We start from the raw sequence: 16,802 nt of genomic DNA on the forward strand, positions 1-16,802 counted from the left end.
TTCCCAACTTATGAACATTTGATTGGGAACTTCACAGATATGATCAGACTTCATATTATGAGCATTCATAATGTGAACAAATTGCAGAAGTAGCCCACATGTCTACTGAACATTGTCACAGTTGTGCTGCCATGTGCTTACTGCACAGTGCAATGATGTACAGTAGTATAGTGCTCAACCAGAACTCAGGATGTCTGGAAGCAAAAGGAAAAGCAGTGGTGATGTGGAGAGGACTGCTAGGAAGCTCAAACCAATAACCATAGAAACAAAAATGAAAATAATTGAGAGATTGGACCAAGACAAAAAGATGGTAGACATCACTCATTCTTATAACATGAATTGGTCTACCATTGGCACAATTCTGAAGAACAAGGACAAGATCATGGAACACGTGAAGTCTACTGTGCCAATGAAGTCACTTTGTCAGACTTACAAACAAATTCAACTTATGAATGTTCTCCCTGAATGGAACTTCTTCATAAGTCAGGAACTTACTGTACTTCCAAAATTGATATATAGACTTAGCATAATCTCAAGCAAAATTACAGCAACATTTCTAACAGATATAGAGAAAACAATCTTAAAATTCATATGGAATTAGAGGTAGACTCAAAAGAGCAAAAGCAATCCTGGGTAACAAAAGAAAAGTAAAAGGGATCACATTCCCAGATTTAAAGTTATACTACAAAGCTACTGTAATTAAAACACCATGGTACTGGCATAAAAACAGTCATGTGGATCAAGGAATGGAAGCAGATGGAAGCAGAAACAATCCCGGGCATATTCTGCTATTTGATTTTAGCAAAGAAAATGAAAATATATACTAGAGGAAAGATACACTCTTTAATAAATGATATTGGGAAAACTGGATGTCTGCAGTCTAGACTCATATCTCACCACGTATTAAACTAAAATCAAAATAGATCAAAGATCTAAATGTTAAACTAGAAACACTTAAACTCCTGGAAGATAAAATAGGTCAAACCCTTGAAGACATAGTCAATAGGCAAGAACCTTCTGAACAAAACCCAAATGGCACAAGAAATACCAAGAAGCAACAAACAGGATCATATAAAATTACACCCAAGAAACCAATCAATCGAATGAAGAGACAAATTACAAAATGGGAAAAAATTCCCAGTTATTCCTTTGGTAGAGGACTAACATCTAGAATATTGAAAGAACTCAAAAATTAGACTCCACAAAATAAAAGATTCAACCAAAAAATGGGGAATAGCAGTGAATAGACACTTCTCAGAATGGTGGATAAATACATGAAAAATATTCATCATCTCTGGCCATTAGAGAAATGCAAATTAAAACTGCATTGAAATACCATGTTGCTTCAGAAAGAATAGCTATCACTGATAAATCAAATAATAACAAATGTTTGTGAGGTTGTGAGGAAAAAAGAACTCTTCTGCACTGTTTATTAAAAAGTAAACTAGTACAACCACTATGGAAATTAGTGTGGAGAATCCTTAAAAAAGACAAAACTAGAAATTCCATTTGATCCAGCTATTGCCCTTCTACATATCTTCCTACAAGAGTTAAAGTGAACATATTACTGGGATCCGTTTATAGCAGCATAACTTATAAAAGCCAAGTCATGGAAACAATGTATATGTCTATTAAGAGATGAAATGATAAAGAAAATGTGGTGTTTACACACAATGGGATATTTCTCTGCCATAAATAAATATAAACTTGAGGCATTCATAGTCAAATGGATGCAACTAAAGACATAATGTTAAGTTATATAAGTCAGACATACTAGATTAAATATCAGTTTCTCTTAAATGAGATATAATGGATGATAGATGATAGATAGATAGAGTGTAAAATAGAAAAAGGCAGGTAAATACAAACTAGGGAGATCTTTTTCAAATGACACGGGAAGAAGAGATGGTGGGAGGTGGGGGGAAATGGGAAGAAAAAAAGAATTGAAGAGTAAAAAAGATGATGAAAATAGAGCTTTTGCAAATGAGAAGAGAACCAAACATTGGAGGGATTGGGGGACAAAGGGAAGGACGAAGAATTAAGAGTCAACAGCTCTGCTGATGACCACAGAGCAAATGTGGTATTTTAGGAATTCTAAATTCCTAAAATTCTAATTCTAAATTCTAATTCTAGGAGGGGGCCATTGATTTCTTTTTAGAAGAGTGGGAATTCTAAGACACGGCTCAACAGAATTTGTTTAGTAATATAATCTTACAGAATCGGAGCAACCTGATCTTTCTGGGTAAGAATAACTTCATAGAATTTCTAATTCACTATCAATATTTAATTTTTATACTTTTTAAAGATGATCTCCTGACAGCTTCTGATTCAGATAAATGAGTCTCAAGTTCTTGCTTTCAAGAAAATAAATGGAGATTTCTTGGTACAAATGGAGAAAATGTTCATGTCATTTTTTCTTCACTTTTGTGTCCTCATTGCTTTTGTGTGTGTGTGCATGTCCTCATTTCTTGAAGAATTATACACTTTTCACTGAATATTTAGGGTAATGTGAGAAATTCACTAGCATCAAATTTTGTTGCTTATAACTTTAAAAAATTTCTCCATTTTAGTTTTAATTTTGTATAGTTGAAAGCTGAGCTGAGAATCAACAAATTGGAATAATTTTCTCTATAGACTGATGACATCTAGAAATATCTGGGGAAAGTTTTTCTAGAATCCTCTATCATATCTTTGATTTTCTCTTAATAATAGTAATGGTAAACCAATGTCAATGTATTCTGGAGGAATCTAAACCAAGTGTCATGTTCCATTTTTCAATTAAGAGGTTAAGTTTCTATAAACAGTAACTGATCACTTTTCTGGAAGAAAGCAAAGAACCTGGAATTATAAATAGTCAAGAGAGAGCAGCTACACGTCTATAGTGGTAAGAATTACCGAAGGAAAGAACATGAGAACATTTCATACATTTTTTTTAAAGTTTATTATGCCGGAATCAACAAATATGTCATTTGTGTGCCAAAATATACAATTTTGATAAATGTGCTGTTTACCTTTCCATTAACACTCAAACAAAATCCAGATACATATATTTACAGAACTCATGAGATATGTAAGGATTATGTGAAGGTTTTTATTAAGGAATATACCCTACATAATTATAGGATATTTATATTGGACTGAAATTTTGATGCTATAAAATTCATTTTTAAAAACTTGCCATGGGCCGGGGATTTAGCTCAGTGGTTCCACCACCTGCATTGTAAGCATAAGGTCCTGAGTTCAATCCCTGGTACAAAACAAAACAAAACAAAAAACTTGCCATGGCACAGATCCAAGTGAATATCACTGTACTCACTTTCCAGAAAATATTTGCCAAATTGATAAATGTGGAAAAGTCTTTAATCAGTGCTCAAAATTTAACACCAGAAAATGCACACTGGAAAGACACTCTACACACATAAAGACTGTAAAACAATCTTTACCTCATTCCTTACTCAATACCAGAGAATTCATACTCTAGATTAACCTTACAAATGTAAAGATTGTGACAGAGCCTCTAATCAAAACTCAATCTTTGCCCAACACCAGATAATTCATACTGGAGAGAAATTCTTCAGTGGCAAACCCTTTCACTAATGGACAAATCTTAGTGAACAGTGGAGAATTCATACTGGAAAAAAAATATGTGTACTATGATGTGACAATTTTTCCATAGTTCCTCATACTTTATTCATCACCAGAGAATACATAGTGAACAGAAATCTTATATATATAATGAATGTGGCAAATCTTTCAGTAGTTATTCACATTTCATTCAACAGTAGAGAACTCATACTGAGGCAAAACCATAGAAATGTAAAGATTATGGCAAAATTTTTCATCAAATAACAAATCTTACTAAATGTATTCATTCTGAGGAGAAACCTTTCAAATGTAAAAATTGTGGCAAAGTGTTTGATCCAATCTCAATTCTTATTAAACTTCAAATAATTCATTCTAAGGTACAACCCTATAAATGTAAAGATTATGGTACAGTCTTTAATCAAAACACAAACTACAATAAACTACAGAGAAGTCATACTAGAAAGCAAGTAAACAAATGTAAAGAATATGACAAAGCCTTTTATCAAAGATTAGATCTTCCCTAACTTCAGAGAAGTAATATCAGGGAGAAACCCTACAAATATAAAGATTGTGGCAGAGTCTTTAATGAAAATAAAGACTTTAAACAACAGCCAGAAAATTCATCCTGGAGAGAAAACCTACAAATATAAAGAATGTAGTGAAGTCTTCCACCAAAGTTCAATTATTACTAGATACCAGTGTATTCATATGTAATAGAAATGCTATGAATATAAAGATTGTAACAAAGCCTTTAATTCAAGTTCAACTCTTATTCATCAACATGGAACACACATTGATCAGAAACCTTACAATTTAAAGAACTGGCCAAGTCTTTGAACAAACCTCAAATCTTACTAAAAGCTGGAGAATTCATATAGGAGTGAAGCCCTACATGTGTAAAAATTCCATTAGATCATCTGATCAAAACTTAAAGTGTATTATACCTCTCTTTTCATTAAATGGCCTCATTTCTATAAACAAGAAAAAGAACATCTCTTTTTTTTTACTACTACATGCTCACAGTACATATTTATTACATTTATCATGGGGAGTTGGTACATGTACACAATGTATTTTTTTTTCATTTTCTACCCCTCTTATGCATGTGGATTATAATAACCACTATGATTAATTTTTCCATGTTTCCTTTGCATTAAACCATGAGCTTGAGGTCAGGGACCAATATTCATTTATCTTTGTTTTTACAACGTCTAGAAATATGGTAAACATCAATAAATGTGTATTAATTCAATTGATAGAGATGGAAAAAGTTAAATAATTACAAGAAAAAATTCAACTTTACTATTTTCAAAAATCCCCAATATTAAATGGATAATGTTCATTTCAATATAATACCCAGTAATGGTGACACTACAGAAAAATAAGCACTTCAGAACACAATTTTCTATCCTGTTTCTATTTATTTATTTATTTATTTATTACTTTTTGGTGCCAGGGATCGAACTCAGGACCTTGTGCTTACAAGACAGGCATGGTACCACTGAGCTAAATCCCCAGCCCTCCATCCTGTATTTAATTAGTTTCAACCTCATTTCTGATTTCCTTTCTTGTTCTTTACAAATCTCTTTCTCGGGTGCTTATTTTCCTTTTAATCTATTCATACAATTAAAATTTCAAGACTGATTAGTATGATACTTTAAATTATTTTTCATGAAATAAAATTTTTCTTACCATAGACTTGTAACTGCTGATTTGGAAATAATAATTCACATGGTGTACAGGTAGCGGTTAAAATTACTACAGAAAAAACTGGCAACTATTAGATGCTCTGGATATTATTATCTCACTGGACAATTTTCTTCATTGTCCAATAAATAAGCCACAACCTTTTTCTCCCTCCCTCTTTTGTTTTCTTATCTACAAAACTTCTCACCTTCCTTCTCCAGGTATATATCCAAAAATTCAAAATTTCAACTATTTTATTAAGCAAAATAATGTATTGCTCCCTTTGCCTTGGATACCCTAACCATATCATCAGAACTTCCTAAGACAACTAAAATGGTCTGTAAAATGTCTATATGCCACTTGATCTGACCATATTAACAAGACTTAAAACTTATGTCGGTAGATTTGTTCTTTTTAGATGTGGTGAAGCATTCATAAACATAGTAGACTCAATACTTCTTTGAACAGGCTTTAAATAAAGTAATAAGTATATTTTCACACTATTTGGTTATAATTCACACTAATATTTCTTATCCCCCAGGTTTATGGGATAGCCCTTAAATGACACATAAGAAGAAAAAAATGAATGAAGACAGAACTAAATGAATTGGATAGTAAATATTTGCCAAGCATTTTATACTTATAATCTTATTTAAGCCTTTCAATAAATGTAAGAATTAGGTCACTGTGTCTATTTGAGAGAAGATAATAAAGATAAGTTATTTGTTTCATGTTACACAGGAGGTGTGAGAGCAAGGAAGTGAATACAGCTCCTTCTGGCCCTAAGGTGGTGCTCATTTTACAGGATCATAATGGATAAGTAGGGGTCTATATCACTAAAAAGTTCATAAGCATAAAATCAAGTTCAACTTTTATTAAATATCCTATTATCTCCATACAATACCTTTTTTTCCTGACTTTAACAAAATTCACCTACATAAAACATTTGCCAAGCTTAATCTGAAAAGGCTCCAACTCCTTAAGAATGCCTACATTTATATGTTTATATTTCAAAACTCACCCTAACTCTGAACTTGATGCTTATAATCTATGACAGCCACAAAAAAGTGAAAAATTAGAGGTTTCTATAAGACCTAATTTATCATAAGGAAATATACAGAAGTGAAAGAAAGAAAACTCAAAGCAGAAAAAGAAAAAAGGAAAAATTTGTTCCATGTAGCTTTCATCTGTATATTACTTATGATTCAAAATGTGCTGAAAATCATTATGATATACTAAAGCTTTAAAATGTATTATAGAAACATCTCACTTAACACACCAGTAAACTTATTTGATGTCCCTATACTCAATTACTAAATTAAAAATATCCCAAGCTTTTAATTAAAACAGCAAAAACTTGAAGTGAAAGATTATACATAAGCATGAAAATCATCTTCTCTACATAGCAGCAGCACTAATGGTACTAGGTTTTTAAATGCCCAAAAGTAGGAACCCAGGGATATTAAGTCTTCTCTTAACCACTTGGTGAGAGAGTATATATTGATACAACTTCTCTAGAACAAATCCTTGAAGGAATCATTGTTTCAGAACTAATTTTCTTCTTAAGAATCTAGTTTAAGAACATAATGAAAGAAAAAGACAAAAATTAGTACACAATAAGGTTTATGGGCAGCATGGATATACTGAAGTGAATTTAAAGGGGCCAACCACAGTGAGGAATATATCTTCTTCCAGTATATTACTGTTTTGATGAATCAAAAAAGGTTTAGATGACACAAATGTTGGCAGTAACCATAGGGTAAAGGTCAAAGTATAAAATATTATCTGAATAACATATATTACTCCATTTTCATAAGTATTTTAGATATAAAAATCCATTCATTTCAGTACTAAAAATAATTTTTAATTACATAAATAAGTGGACATAACACAACAGCAAATTTTATAATAAATATATTTTTCATGAGCGCATCATTTAAAAATATATAACTAAATGATGATAAAGTCTCATTAGTATAGGCTGAAAAAACATCACATGACTCAAGGTCAGAAGGTGTAGCAGCAGTCTTTAAAAGAAATCTAAGAATTTACCAGGGCCAGGGATTTAGCTCAATGGCACTGCACAAGTGCAAGTGACAAGCGCGAGATCCTGAGTCCAATCCCTGGTACCACAAAAAAAAAAAAAAAAAAAGAATTAACTAACTAGAAAAAAATAGAACTCAGAAGAAAATGACTTAACAAAAAAGCCAAAAGAGAATAATTTTTTTTCACTTTGATAAGGAGAATTTATTTTTTTAAAAACATACAGTTAACATAATGGTGATGAAAAAATTAAATGCTTCCTTATAAAATTGAGAACAAGAAAAGGATGTGTGCTCTCATTACTCTTACCTAACAGAGTTCTGGAAGTTGTACCCACTGCATTAAGGCAAGCAAATGAAATGAAAGGCCTGCAGATTGGAAAGGAAGAAGTAAAACTGTCTCTATTTCATCTATTTGCAGATGGTATGATGGTCTAGGCAGTCAAAGAAGAGAATCTATTTTTTATATCCCCCTCGATCTCTTTTTTCCGAATGCTGTAGTTTTCAGTGTAGAGGTCTTTTGCTTTCTTTTTTAGACTGATTCCTAGATACTTCATTTTTTTTGGATGCTATTGTAAAACGAATTGTTTCCCTAATTTCTCTCTCAGTGAGTCCATTATTTGTGTATAAGAAGGCTATTGTTTTTCGAGTGTTGACATTGTATCCCAAAAGAGTAATTTTAAAGGGGAGGGGGATTAACCTGATGTGAAAAATCCATAACAAAGCATCCATAGGCAAATATAAATTCCACATGCAAACTACAGATACAATAAATATGTGGCACATTTATTTTACCATTTGATCAGAACGATAACAAGATATATTTTAACTTCACAAATCTACAAGTTAGAAAAGCTGAAGTATGTATCTCCTGATTTTAAAAAAGCATTTATGCAAAGTTCTCCTACAACAGAAGATTCTGTTCACTTACTGAAATGTTAAAAGCTTTTGTGTTAACAATAAGTAACAGCATATGTATATAAAGTATGGCTAATATCAAATTAAAATTGTTGCTAAATTTATTCTGAGACACTGACATACATACATATATATAGTATATATATATATGAACATATATATGTGTGTTTTCACATACATAGATTCATTTTTGAAATTATATACTCACATTTCTTTCACCTCCATTCCCATTTTCAGATAAAATGTTGATTTAGGTAAGTAATCTCACTTCTCTGAACTCCAGGTGGCATACTGTGAAGTGAAGGAGGATGTCACAGATTATGACCTCATGTTCCCTGCCCCTCTTTTGGCCATGAGACTGCAGAAATCTCCCAAAATGAAGAATGGATTAATCATGTTAATAATTTTAAGTATTTAAAAGGAAATCGTGAACAGAAACTCAAGGAGAAAAATAATCACTGAATTCAGCAATGGGGTATCTAATACAATATTACAGGGGTATCTTTGTTTTTTATTTTTTCCTGGTATTGGGGATTCAACTCAGGACCTTGCGCTTGCAAGGCAGGCGCAGTGCCACTAAGCTAAATCCTTGGCCAGTCCAAATAATACAATATTCCATACCTTCCATAGCTATGCAGTCAAAGGAACACCCAATGATTTCTAGTATTTGCTGTCAAAATGTAGCAGTAAGGTAGCAGCTTTTTAAAAAAGATGAGTTGTAAAGTACTTATGAGCAAACAGTGTGCTTTACAGTCAATACATTTTTAACTAATTCAAACAGTAGCTGTTAGGGCAACAAAGAATAAAAATATATAGACCACAAAGTTCATTAAAATATTAAGAAAATATTATGTGTACACAAAGTTTTACAAAATAGGAAGTTTCAGTAAAGTTCTCACTATGTTTATATTTAACATTTCTCATTCTTCTGTAAAGTGCACTTTCTAGAAAAAGCAATAAAATTCTTAAATTAAAATGACTCATTTACTTGTATATTATTGCAATTATATACAGTAAAAAAATCAATCAAATCAAACGTACCTGTGAATTAAGTAGCTAAAATACGAACATAATGTGAGTTCAGAAGAAAAAAAATCCATATATTTAAAGAGCACAAATTAGTCACTTAAGATTCATCTTAGGAATGGAAAAACTTCAATAATAAGAAATCTATTAATGTAACTCATATGAATTCGTTAAGGAGGAAAATATAATTATCTCTACAGATGGTAAAGGATTTGACTACTTTCAACATTCAACTCTGATTTTAAAAACTGTGGGAGAAGAGTTAGTAATTTGATTTTTAAAATATGTGTACCTCAAAGCAATAATTAATGTTTTGATAAAAACTAGTAAAGGTTAATGAAGACAAACAAATGAAAATGAGTAGGCTCACACTCTGATTTTTCTTTTGATCCCCTCCATTTCACTTTTGTCTTCTAATTTTCTAAATCCCTGTTCAATGCTGTAAACAACACTGGTGATTCTGATTGCTCTGCTTTCTCCAGCTCTCCTCCCAGCAAGGAGAAAACAAAATGGTGTGTGGAAGACAGCTCTTCTGTTCTTGAGGAAAACTTACCCTTAGGTTCCTACATATGTTTGCCATGCTGTGTCAATTTCCCTTTAGTATAGTGAAACAACTGAGGCAGTTCACTTATAGAGAAAAAAGGATTATTTTGGCCCACAGTTCTGGAGGTTCCAGTACAACATCAAGCGGCCTCTTATCTCTAGGCCCTTGTGAGGAGGGTATGTCATGTTAAGAGTACATGGTGGTGCAAACCACTCACCTCATGAACCAGGAAACAAAGAAAATGACAGGAAGGGATCAGGGTCCCACAGTTTTCTCTAGGGCTACACCCCTCAGTGACCTAAGGATCTCTCACAAAGCCCCATTTCTTAAAAGTTTCATCACCTCACAACAGCACTACCCTGGGTACGGAGCCTTTAATCACATGGGCCTTTGGGCAACATTCAACATCTAAACTATTGCACTTGCCTCTCTCATACTGGCCATAGTCTGATGATTTTAAAGAAATCTTCCCCAGTCACATTTCTCCTTTTATCAGGCTTCTGGGAGTGGGAACTGAGATGTTAGGAGAGTGCAGAAAACTGCTCAATCAAGAGGATGATGGAAATCTCTTCCCTTTTTCTTTCTCCGTGAGATTTTTTCTGCACAGCTGGGGATCAAATCCAAGTCTTCACAGACCCTGCCCCGCCGAGCCTGGGCCCCAGGGGAGGTTCCCGGTATGGACTGACCGCAGGGCAACTTCTGAGCCCCGGGCAGGGATGGCTGGGGTGCCCCGCAGGGCTGGGCTGTCCTGAGGCAGTCGCAAGGGTCCCAGAGCCCGGCCAGGTGGGCTGAGGCGTGGCCCTCAGGGGTCTCCGGAAGCCCCGCCCTCCCGGAAACCCAGCCTCCAGACCGCACCGCGCGAACGGAAGGGCCTGCGGCCCGGCCGCCGCCATAGGTGTGGAGCCAAAACCCGTAGGAAAGCTGGTTCCCCAGACTTCGGAACCTGGAGCAGATGGACGGCGGGAAGGAGGAGAGGTGCGAGGTCAATGTCCCCGCAGGTGCAGATGTCTCTGGGCCGTTCAGTCGGCCCCTCTTGGCTCTGCAACCCACTCCCGAATGGCCAGGAGCCCCCGGGCCCGAAAACCCGAGAGGACGGTGATATGGCCTGCAAGCCAAGGCTGTTGAGGAGCTCCTCGCGCCTTAGAAATTCCTCCTCTCCTTCCTCCTGTGCAGGTGTGGGCGAGGCCGCTTCCAAAGGCTGCCTAGTGGGAACTCTCAGGGGTTTCTTTTGTGGAAGGGATCCCTCTGTGCCCTGCCAACCCTCTCTAGAAGAAATATTTAAGGGTGATTCTAAAGATAAGTTATTGGAACGCTGTGAACTCTTGAGTTTGCAGCTGAGGCTGAGGTTAAGAAGGTGTGTGAAGGGGGGGCGGGGGGGACCAGCACTGCTGCTTCGCTCTCTGAGCAGTTCACCAGAATCGCAGACTCAGCACCAGTAACTGATTAACGGAACCAAGTTTAGAAAGGAAGACACTTTGTTGGAAAGGGAAATAAAGGAGATGACAGATAGCCACCCCAATAAGAACAGGGGCAGGGGGCTCCAGAAAGATGGAGGACCTGTGGGCCTTTGTTCCTGGCTGTTTTTATTGGGTGTCAGGGACCTTCCCCCCTACCTGAAACTTGCCATAACCTGATCAGTTCCCTGGGCTGTCTTTGATTAGACCAGGCCCCTCTGTCTATGTCATTTCTTTTAGGGGGCTTTGTGTTACTTCTTTTTGTTTGTCCTTAACAGAGTTTTATTGAGCAGCTAGTCTGTTAGGAGGAGCCTTATCCATAGTTAGCTTTTAGAATTACTGAGGGGCTGTGTCAGTATCTAATGTAGTAATATAGTGACTCTAGAGTATAAATGTGTGTGTGAGTGCGTACATGTAAGTATATATTTGTATACCCTGAATAGGAGCTTTCCCCAAGTTAGGCAGCCCCCTCCCTGTGCATTCTGTTGGAGGTGGGGAGGAGTGGCTATCATAGCTTTCTGGCTTTCTGTGCCCTGCCTGTCAGCTTTTCTTCTGGTCCTTTGGTGCAAGTCCCAAGGCCATTTGGTGCCTTTCTTTATCTGTTTTTTCTCTTTCTCAACCCCTGTTCTTAAAACTGTAACCAGGGAAATTTCTCTAGTAAAGTTCTAACTCCTTCTACTCAAGATTAGCCAGAAAACCTAATGAGGCCCCTATTTTATTCTCCCTACAGAATGATGTGATGGAGGAGCCAAACAAGGTCCAGAAAAGGAAAATAGGCTTCAAGACCATGGCTCCACTGTCATTTACCTGAGGGCCATCCAGGGCTCCCTGGGGAAATGGATGCCCCAAAGGAAGGAAGAAGCTACTATCACTAGGGTACAGCTGAGTGCAGAAGAGCATCCCAGCTGTGTAGAAGGACCAGCCAGGAGTGTCACTATCAGTGCTTCTCAGAACTAGAAAGAGCCATACCCCTCAGGTCAGAGTGGAAGAGGAAAAGTCAGTTAAACAGGAACAGTTTCTGTGATAGGAGAGTGATTATAGGCTGTCAGGAGAAACCCAGCGAAGGGCCACTTAGGGGCCGAACAACAGTCATTGACAAGCCCTCTCTACCCCTAGAATTTGTGGATGATGCTGACTTGTCTAGAAATCCAAAAGCAGAAAGATAAGGAGGTTGTAATAGAGCACCTTCAGGAAGTGACTAGTCGGATATGGATGGAATCTCCACAAATCAGATTCTCTCGGGAAGAGCCCACCTCTCTGAAATACTCAGTAGTTCCAGAGCCTTCTTCCTTCCCCACTGACTATGTCATGTACCCTTGTCATGTGTATAGTTGTCCTTAGTCTGATGATGCCAGCTACTGGACCAGCAGCCCCAAGACTCCTGGCTACTCCTCTGTGGGGAGCACAGGCTGGGAAGAGCAGCCATAGCCTCCTGTGTGATTATCACCCAGTACACCTCCAGAGACCTGAAGGCTTTAAACAAAGGCAGATCATAGAATTCTTACTCATTTCGTTTCTCCAGAAGCTCTAAAGAAGAAATGGTGAAGGAGAAAAGAACATTCCCAGAGGAGCCACTGCTTTTTTGGGGGCTCAAGACACACATCTAGCTTCTTTCCAAGTTGCCACCGGGAGCCAAGCCTACAGGAGGGCTTCACCAATAAGCACTGTCACTTGGACATGCTATATTCCATGTTGTCTTTCAAAGGGACTTTTACTGTCTGGGCAGGATGCTGTGCCTATAATCTCAGCATTTGGGAGGCTGAGGCAGGAGGATTGCTGTGATTTCAAGGCCAGCCTGGAATACATAACAAGACTCTGTCTCAAAAAACTGAAAGAACCTTTACAAAGTTCAGGAAAATTTATAGCAGTTCCTTCCCTAAGGAGTTTTCAGGGCTGCATCTCAGACTTCTGTGATCCTTGGACACTGATGCATTGCCTATGAAAGAGTTGATGAAAGAAGATTGAGTTAGGGGGCCTTTGGCTGTCACCTTCATTTTGCACATTACTATAGTGAGAGTCAAGAAAGAAATTTTTTGCAAGCCTTAAGACACCCAAAGGCTGTGGCATTTGGGGAAATGGGCCTGGATTACTCTTACAAATATACCATACCAGTCCAAATAGCACAAGGTATTTGAGAGCCAGCTGCAGCTGGCTGTGTCTCTAAAGAAACCTCTTGGTCATCCATTACCAAGAAACTGACAAAGATCTGCTGTACATTATGGAAAAATTTGAGTCATCTGACTAGAAAATCCATAGACGCTGCGTCACCAGCAGCTATGTGGTCATTGCGCTGCTGTTGAAGTACTTACCGAACATGTCTGTGGGCATTCCTGATGTTCTCTTCTGCCTAGGAGGACTGAGTCTCTGAAACATATCCACTGGAGAAAATAATTGTGGAGACTGGTGATCCCTACTTCTTCCCTTACCAGGGAGTGCAAAGCCCTACCCCATAAGAGCAGTCCACAGAAGCCTGGGACCCTACTCACCCAGAACCCCCTTGGTAGGACTCTCCTTGCAACTGCAGGTTCCCAAAAGCGTTTGTCAATATGCTCACCCTGGCCCAGCTTTCCACACAGTTCAAGAGATTGCCAGGGTCAAAGAGGAACTGCTGTTCTGCACCTTGGCCACCTTGTGTGAGAACACCAGTCAGTCACTGCTACAGTCTACAAGCCAAGTGGATTTCAGCAGGAAACTTAGAACAGGCCAACCAGCAGCCTCACAGAACATTGGCTGGGTCTGAACTTTGCCTATGTCAAGGATGTGATTGCACAGCCCATTGGAACAGAGATAACCGGGACCATATGTTGTCCTCAGAACTGATGGGAGGGTGCAGTGGCCTACATTGCACAGTGCAGTGGATGTGGGTGAGGGGTTAAGGGGCTGCCCAGAATGTCATCTAGGTTTTGTCTCTTGGCTAAAATGTTCCAGGGCAGTCCCTGGATGAATGTCATGTAAGGGTATGAGTTTGCCAGTCCAAGTCTGAGGAAAGCAGAATAGAAAATGAAAATAGAAACTGAAGAGAAATCATACCAATCTTTGAACTTGCTACAAGGGGTTGGGAGTTTAGCTCAGTGGTAAAGCCTTTGCCTAGCATGCAGAAGTACCTGGGTTTCTTCTCCAACAACACCAGAAAAAGAGTTGCAGTTATGGAAATCTCAGAGGCAGAGAAATGAGATTTAAGAATGTATTCAGTCACATATTCAGAACATGGCTTCTTCTCTAAAGAGCTGTCAACCCCTGGGTCTTGCAGTAGAGTGCTTGAAACATTCAGATGGGGACTCAGCAGTAAACAGTGTTGTCAGGTATCATATGTCAGATCTCCAAACACCCTAACAGGAAGGGGAAAAGACGTGTACAAAACCAAGGAACCCAGGGAAACTATATTTTTAGAAAGCTCTGATACCCAGCCAGGATTGAAAACTGCTTCCACAGAGTCTTTTTTTTCCCTCATCTACTATGACCAGGGCTCAGGCCTCCATTGTGCTGTGGTGGTAAAGGATTTTTGCTGCTCTAAGAATATAATCCCTTTTGTGAAGCATTGAACATCATTTCAAATCACTTAAGCCCTTAAGTGTTTTTTATAAGCCAGTAACTCATCCCAATCTTTGGAAAGTTAAGACTTGATTTTAAAGATCTAATTTAAAGCAATTCTGAATTCACCTTTTGTCTTAGATGCTATAAAATTTGTTAGGGCTTAAGAAATAATCTATTTTTAGAAGAAAAATCATTAATGCCTGTAAGGAAAAGATGTAAAAAGTCAATATAATGAGTATTAGAAAAAAAAATCCCAGTAGGTTTCTCCAGTTTTTTCCCTCCAGATCCCATTTTCTAGGCACAGCACTCAGTGAGGACCATCTGAATCAGTTGTCATTTCACAAGTGATATGCGCAGATGTAATTCCCAAGAAAGAGATTACAGTTTGCTATAGTCACCATAGATGCACGGATGTCTTTTCATAGTTTTTGTACCTAGATTAATCCTTGTATAGAATGGAAACACTTAATGGAGTCTCTGGTTAAAGAACAATTATGTTAAAATATTACACTGGCTTTATATTCGTGAGTATATCAATTCATTTTTGAAATGAGCTTCTGAAGCTGTAAGCCAGTTGAAGTGAAAACCCTACATTGCACCATAGAAAAATAGAACATTGAGATTAATCATAACACTTGTTGTGCGAATTCATCTACCATGAGTATTATGCAAATATTGTGATAAGAACAATGAAAGAGGAAAGGTGAATGATTTTATTTTCAAAAATAGGCAGAGAACAGGATTTGATCTCCAGGCCCAGGTTTTCTAACCCCTGCTCTAAAGCTAAGAATGGCTTTTATGATTTCAAATGATTGGGGGAAAATCAAAGGAATAATATGTAATGATACATGAAAATTCTATGAAATTTGAATGTCAGCATCCATTCATTTCTGTGTTGTCTATAGCCACTTCATTTATGTGAAGAGAGACTTGAGTAATTGTCACGGAGACAGTATGGCCTAGAAAGACTCAATATTTATGATCTGGCCCTTCACAGAAAATGCTTCTCATTTTCTACTCTGAGGCAGCCCTCAATTTTGGAACTGTCTGGAAAACTTTCACAATATTTATTTAATTGGTCAATAGTGAGCCTGAACATTGTGGTAGAAGATACTCTTACCCTCCCTCCCATTATGCTAACAAGTAGCCAAGGTTGAGAAACACCACCCTGACACTGGCCTTCAAACTGAAGTATATTTAGAGCTATGGTTTTTACCTCTTTTTGCACCTCAGAACCACATGGAGAATTCATAAAAATACCAGGGCTGGGCTCCGCCTTTGTCCAGTTAAAGCAGAAGTGGTGTTAGTGGGGGTTTAGAACAAGTGCTTGGTGTGATCCTTGTATGCAGCAGGCACACTGCCTGAGGACTGACCCTGAGCTTAAGCTCAACTACTTAGAGGTTGTCCTTGGACAAGTGACTGACTCTAAGCCCTAATTACTTACCCATATACACACAGGTTAAAACTAGGGCCCAGGTGAGGAGGAATCACAGAGAAGGATCTTCCCTTTCTATGTACAAAGATGAGTGAGTGTTAGATTTCACCCAGTCAAGGGAAAATAAAGGTATCGCAGCATCTCTGAGGCTTAAAATCAGATACCTGATTTCTTTTGGTAACTTAGAGGCTATCTTAGATTGAAAAATCAAGGATAGGTCATACTAATATGGTAAAAAGTTTGGAGTGAGAAATTTTGATCTTCAGAATCTTCATTTGTTCAGTGAGAGGAAAAAACTGCAAATCTACAAAGCTGCCAGATTAATGTATATGGGACATAATTATACTAAAACTCATTTCCTAATTTAAAATTTAAATTTGAGTAAATTTAAATTGTTCCATATTTTTATTTCTTCCATCTCAAAGCCCTATGTACAAATCAATAAAAAAGATTAAATACAGTTTTTGCTAAAATAGATTCTATTTATCAATTTCCATTATCTCCTCCAAAACTTTTCTGTAATGAAAACAATGCTCAGCTTCCACCTCACCCCAGAAAGAATGGCTGATATCAAGAAA

At 37.2% G+C, this 16,802-nt stretch overlaps 2 pseudogenes; both read left to right on the forward strand.

Annotated features, from left to right (window-relative positions):
* Nucleotides 1-13,047, forward strand: part of LOC101720616 (3'-5' RNA nuclease TATDN2-like) — a 61,811-nt pseudogene extending 48,764 nt beyond the window's left edge.
* LOC110343855 (3'-5' RNA nuclease TATDN2 pseudogene) lies at nucleotides 13,041-13,708 on the forward strand (annotated as a pseudogene).
* The last annotated feature ends 3,094 nt before the right edge of the window (nucleotides 13,709-16,802 follow it).

The sequence above is a fragment of the Heterocephalus glaber genome, unplaced genomic scaffold, assembly GCF_053883595.1.
Source record: "Heterocephalus glaber isolate CG9 unplaced genomic scaffold, H.glaber_assembly_v1.0 deba00000738, whole genome shotgun sequence".
Taxonomy (NCBI): domain Eukaryota; kingdom Metazoa; phylum Chordata; class Mammalia; order Rodentia; family Bathyergidae; genus Heterocephalus; species Heterocephalus glaber.